Source organism: Melanostigma gelatinosum (assembly GCF_949748355.1).
Source record: "Melanostigma gelatinosum genome assembly, chromosome: 9".
NCBI lineage: Eukaryota > Metazoa > Chordata > Actinopteri > Perciformes > Zoarcidae > Melanostigma > Melanostigma gelatinosum.
This window is the reverse complement of record NC_136642.1, coordinates 24,793,829-24,800,885: the sequence shown is the minus strand read 5'-3', so window position 1 is coordinate 24,800,885 and position 7,057 is coordinate 24,793,829.

Here is a 7,057-nt window from a genome sequence, read left to right as displayed (position 1 = left end):
ATATTTATTTTTTTAACATTTAAATTGAATGATGAGTGAGGGACTTGTGTCGCACCAAGAAACAAACTCCTTTACTTATGTTGAGAATGATATCATCATGCCTATACCGTGGATGAGCACTCATTTGTGTGTAAAACTAACAAAAACAGTGAGCTAAGACAGACTATTGACGTTAACCTGCTGCTGTTCTGTTTGTTAAAAAACGAGTGAAACCACATGATAACTGTGAGGGTGAACATCCAGTCGTCTACATTTCAGAATATAAGTTACACTGTTTCATGCTTTCTGCACACTGTTTTAATGGACGATACTTTAAATCAGATGTATGGCTACCACTGCCTGACAACACAGCAGACAGATACGGGCCTTTTCTCTCCTCAAGTAATTTGTCTCCTTGTCTCCAGCCTGTGAACGTAGAAGATGAATGGTGGACACAACCTGCATATATCTCCTGTTTCTATCAATTCTCAAGGTGTCTTTTCTTATTCCACTGGAGAGGAGTTTTTGCTCCCATCTCTCCTTGTTTCTGGTCAGCATCACAACAAACAGCTGTCTCTTGCAGGACCACGACGGAGAGCACAGACTTGGTGGCATTGATTCCAGTTTAAAGGAAAACGAGTCATTTGATACAAGTAGACAACAGCTCTAGAACTCAATTATTTTGTCATCTGATATTGCTGTACAGTTAGTCGCATTGATTTCAGTTCCTAAATCTAAGGAGCATTTTATTTTGAAGTCAGTTATTGTCGAGTGATTTTAGACTACTTGTGAGAACAGATGACGTCATAGAACGTTATTATTTGGAGCAGAATCTGCTCATCACAAGGGAAAAACTACACTGCAGCACCTTCATCACTGTCCGTGTTTCCTTCTTATCATTCATACATTTATGCACATCTCAGTGGCTTCAGCGATCCAAGCAATCTGCTCCAGCGGTCCAGTGATAATCTGAAATACACTGTCTCCAGATTTATATGAGGGGACAGGCAGAAGTATCAAAGCACACAACTAATTTGTTTGAGCATACAAAACTACAGACAGCAGCCACCTGCGGTACAGGAACTCCCGAGGGACTCCCGGAGACAAAAACACAATTAGTTTCATGTCACCTTTTTTATTTTGCACAACTTTTCCACAACAAAATGCATCATTACATATAAATCCCAAATTAAAAAACACCCAAGAGCTCTTTGGTTAACATTTAAATATCATAACAGTCGTAGAACACAGAGGTTTTATTTATTCAAGGGATGATTGGAGAATAACCGAGTGGCACGGGGGGGGGGGGGGGGGGGGTCACGCTCGCTTGGAAAATACTAATGAGAAATTCACATTTTGCGGCTTGTTTTCAAGGTTTTTCTTGGGAGCTCATTTGAAATGATATTTACCCTCAGAGGCCAATTATATCGGCCTCCCTTTGTTTACTCCTGCACCTTTACAGGCTTTCCCCCCCAGGCGCAAACCCCAAACACCACGCAGCGCCGAACTAGCACGGAGGAATCAGTAAATGAGTTCACAGTAACAGTGGGTGACATTTCTACAAGTCAACAGAGGCCCAGCGGAAAAAATAATCTGTCTTTTCTATCTCTGGAATAAGAGAGTAACTATAGGATTTGGAAGAAGATTGAAATCTACTTGAGGAGTGTTTGAGCAAGAGGAACAGTAACGCTATTAGTAGATTTGGCCAATGTCGTCCAAGTCCAAAAGTCAGGGCTTTGTGTGTGTGTGTGTGTGTGTGTGTGTGTGTTTTTTGTGTGTCACGCTGAGGTGGAAGATGGAGATGTCTGACCCCCTCCACTGCCTCCTTTTGCTGGCATCATTACTCTCTGACTGTGGAGATAGATGTGAGTATGGGCCTGCCTGGCACACAGCTGAGTACAGATGGCAGGTCAGGTCATTAGAGGAAGGCCATGGCCAAAAGAAAAGTCTGTTGTCCTCCTTTACACCAGTAACCAGCAAAGCGCAAATCCAGTCCAACCATTTTGTTTTAATCACTGAGACGCCTCACACAGATGATTCAATTGTTTAAATTGGTCTCCCGTGTCATCATCAAAGCTTTCAGAAGTATACTTTGTAATCAACTGTTTTATTTAAATGATGAATTACTAAAAGAGTTCCTTTTGATCAAATGATGTTCGATGTTAAAAGTTAAAAGAGCCTATATTTGTTTCCTTTTATATTTGCTGTGAACAAAGACAAGAGACAAGATGCGTGTTAACACAGAGCTGACAGTAAATGGTGCGTGTGCTTGTAACAGTGTGATGGGGAACTTATTGACGCTGGCAGCACACAGGCGTCATCTCCAGTCTGCTCCGTATTGGTGATATCTGTTACTAAGCAGGCGTTCTGTGTTGTTGCAAATTACCATCTGCTACTATCCCTTTGCTTTAAACAGTGTGGGAAGATTGGATCTATTCCGTGCGCTTGTTTCTTCCACCCCCCCCCCCCCCCCCCCCACACACACACACACACACACACACGCAAACAACACTTTCTGCCTCCTCCCACCCTGTCTGATCTGTGAATATCTCCAAAAATAACCTCTCATTACATGGATCACGGCATAGCTAATTATCACCTACAGATCTGATGCAAATGCAGAATGCAGGTAACGCCGAACAAGGATGGCTGATCACATGCTGCTTTAAGCCACCGTTGGAAAATCCAAATTAAAGTTTGTTGAAAGGCAATCAGGGCATACTTGTTTTTGCATTATTCACCAGCCTGCCATCTTTATTTGGAGTAAATACTTCAGTTATAATGGGTGTCTCTTTCTTTTATTCAGATGGAGCAGAATTTAGTGCAGACTTGCCAAAATCTAAATTGCACGTAATGCGTAACACTTTATAATAACTACACACTATGAAGCATTAGTTAAGTATGAGTAAACACTTAATTCATCATTTATAAAGCATTGTAGCCGGTCCGCTACCTCCTCCTACAACAAGGAACAAGTGGGGCTTCTTGCTTATTAAAAAAAGGAAAAACAGGAGAAGACAACAGGTTGTTGGAGCTGGAGCAACAAGAAGAGAGATGAAGAAACAGTAGCTCCCCCTTTCTCCACCCCTCCACCCCCCCCCCCCCCCTTGTAGTTAGGTTCGTTAGGTTAGTTAGGTAAACACAAAGTGCAGTTGGGGTTGATGGGAATTTCATTTGTTTTGAAGGTTGTCAAGATATTTCAATCCACAAATGCTAGAGGAAAGTCAATTGAGTACATGATTCGGGGACCACTAATGTCGATACAAAATATTTTCCAATCCATCTGGTGGATGTTGACATGTTTCACTAGTTAAGTGAAAACTTTGACCTGCTGTTGACGTTAGAAAAAATGTTTGGAGATCACCAATGACATTAGGCTTTGTCCCCTGGGGACCATGAATGTCTGTGCAAATTGTCATGGCAATTCATCCAACAGTTGTTTTTTTCAATCTGGGCATAAGTTGTGGACCAACAGACTGTCATTCCTTTATCCACATGTCTAGCATGGACCCATTATGTGCAACTATGTGAGCACGACTTGTTTTTTAAAATTAAGCCAGACTTATTTCAAATGTACTAACATCACAAAAACATCCAGCAATAAAGCTGATGTTGGCCCCTCACCAGGAACCCTCGGGCACTTGATCATCAGAGAACTCCTGAAGGACATAAATAGAAAAATGGGACCATTAACATTCCTTCTTTTTAATGCAGCACTCTGTCTGCTACTATTAAGTGACTCATCCAGGCACAGACAGATGTTTTTGGATCTGAAGCACAATAGTGTTGCCACAGAATTGTAATGGATAGCACAAATGGTCCAATCCAACACTTAGCGAGCGCTATCCTACCTTTTACCAATGACTGTAATGAAAATCAACTCCCAGATTTATCTTGAAACTTGTCTGTCCTAAACAGACTAAAAGGCTGGAAATGCATTTTGTTCTCAACAGCCAAGAAGGGTCATGATGTAATTTGGCAGTTTTGTTTGGATGGCACAGAGGCGGCAGTAAGCGCAAAATACTTTAATTATAGGAGCCTGTATGTTTCAGGAGAGAGTGTAAGCAGAGGAGCTGAGCTGAAGCTTTTCGTTTAAGTCGGATGCATCTGTGATTTCACAAAGCCCCTACATTCATGAAAACTTTGTTAACACTTACTTTGCCTATTGAGCGATATACTTTAACTGTGTGTGGTAGACCAGAAAAAAACATTGTCCTGCAGTGTTTGCTAGAGTTTCTGGAACATTGATCAAGGCAAGGCAAGGCAAGGCAAGTTTATTTGTATAGCACATTTCAACAACAAGGTAATTCAAAGTGCTTCACATAAAACCATTAAAAGCATCAAAACATAAGGCAAAAGAAAAGGAGATTTAAAAACAATTAAAGAAACAGTGTAAGAAATAAAATTCAGTAGTAAAAAGTAAAGGAGATTTAAAACATACATTGAAACAATAATCGATGTCTCCCTGAGACATTACGCTGCACGCAATCAACCATACACTGCTGCAATTCTGCAATTACTCGCACACAAACCACGTCTGGAAAAGATCTCTGCCGATCTGCGTTTTATAGTGTACGCCTTGCACGAACTCGGTCCCGGAGGAAATGGCGATATATTGTGCAGTCCTTTTAAAACCATTAAAAGCATCAAAACATAAGGCAAAAGAAAAGGAGATTTAACAGCAATTAAGAACAGTGTAAGAAATAAAATGCAGTAGTAAAATGCAGAAATGCAGGAAATTGATTAATATATTAATTGAATGTGGTTCAATTAAAGGCAGCAGCAAACAGAAAAGTCTTCAATCTTGATTTAAATGAGCTGAGGGTCTCAGCAGACCTGCAGCTTTCTGGGACTTTGTTCCAGATATGTGGAGCAGAAAAACTGAACGCTGCTTCTCCATGTTTAGTTCTGACTCTGGGAACAGATAGTAGACCGGTCCCAGACGACCTGAGGGGTCGGGATGGTTCGTAAGGTAGCAGCAGATCAGAGATGTATTTTGGCCCTAAACCATTCAGATCAGGTATTAGCCTCATACATGTACATGTGCATCCAGCCCCAACTGTTCTGTCCCTGCAGTCAGGCCAGGGATTCTCATACAATTTCATGTCACACATCTCTGACTCATCAGCTTCCATCAACTGCATATGGGGGAGTAGTACACATTGTACATGATCAGAAATTATAAGTGTGAGCAAAACCTACAGTATGTTGGGACTAACATTTGCCTCCAGATTGTCTGGAATGCGTGGTACAATTTCGAGATGTTTCTACCAAAGCGGCCAACTCCTACGTTGGACGCTTTCCAGTCCCAAGCTCGGAGAAAGAAATGATGTCTGAAATTGTGTAGGCTAGGTACAATCACCAAGATACGATAGCATGCTCTAAGCCAGAGGTCCCCAACCTATTTTGCATCACGGACCGGTTTCATGTAAGACAATATTTTCACGGACCGGCCTTCAAGGTGTGGTGGAAAAACACGACAAAATAAAATGATACGATCGGCATGAAAACAAATATATATAAATGCATAAATAAATACAACTCACAATAACGCTGAATCAGTGGCAGCCCTGAGCTTGTTTCTCTGCAACGAGACGGTCCCATCTGGGGGTAACGGGAGACAATGACACCCGAAGTCTGTTCCTTATGTCCAGTCTACTCCGTCATTTGTTTTGATTGCCGTCACTGCAGAAAATCTCGCTTCACAGAGAGGATGTGTGAAATGGAAGCAGGGTTTTCAGTGCTTTAGTGGTGATCTCAGGATACTCAGCTTTGATTTTAATCCAAAACACCAGCAGAGTTGTTGTCTCAAACATACTTTTAAGGCCGCAGTCATTTACAATCTCCAGCAGCTGATCTTCCTGTGTCGCCACATATTCTGCAGAGCGGGCTTGGCACGACAGAATTACTCCTGATATTTAATTAGACTCCTGATATTGTCTGTTAAATGAAGCTTTCATTTTCTTGGAAGTTGTAGGCTCTTCTTCTAACTCCTTAGTGGGCCTTTTCCCCTTTGCAAAGAAGCTCTCCAAAAGTTATTTACAAATTTTTCGGTAGTTTTTGTGCTTAATTTTTGAGGTAACGTGACCGAGACAAGCGTCTTGACATGTGTCAAGAGCCACAGGCGGATGAAATTGCAAGAGAATGCGGTCATTTTTCAAAAGAAAACTCATGATTAAAACTTATTATTATTTCTGTGCGGCCCGGTACCAAATGATCGACGGCCCGGTACCATTGCTCTAAGCCACACAACCTCCAGCAATAACACCAAGGTAAACAACACAGCCTTAACATTTCAATACAACTGTAACTTAGGCCTGTAGCCCAGAGTTAGGTAATGTAACGTTAAGCAGCAAATAAGTTGTAGGCCCACTAACCTCCTGATTTTGCTAATGTTAGCTAACTATGCTAATGCTGTTAGAAAACTAACATTAAAGTTCGCTGAACTGATTACAATAGGCTTTTTGCATATTGTTTCCTGTTGTTGCTGCTATGCTAATGTCATTAGCATAGCTATTGACAATTTCCCCAAAGCCCTTCAAGAACCACGATATCAGGCTGCACACACACAAGGGCAAACATAAGTTCTGTTATTATGTCATACATGAAATCATCTCGGTCTAAAAAATTGGTCTGGGAAAGAGCATTACACACACACACACAGATAGAGGCTATGCCCCTTTACCTCATTGAGATGTTTCTACTCATCAGTCACATCTAGTCCTCTGCACCTGGAGCGTGAGTCACTGCATTTCTGTAGCATTGCAGCAAAACCAGCGGTGGAAACAAAACGAGGCGATGGTCACCTCATGAGGACTCAGAATGAGAGCATCTCTACATGTAGTGACCCTGTAACCCCGGCCGGTTGCTCAGGGGAGATTGAAGATATTTTGGACAAGCACAAGGTCACAAAACCTTTTGTCAATTAAAATAAAGTTAAGACCTAAGTCCAGAACGGAGTTGTGAGGGATCATGCATGCCAACACACACAGCTCACAGTAAATTGAGCTGCGTATCTCTCAGACACTGCTGCTCCCACAGGTGATCCAGAGAGTCAGACAGACTCAGATTGGATTCA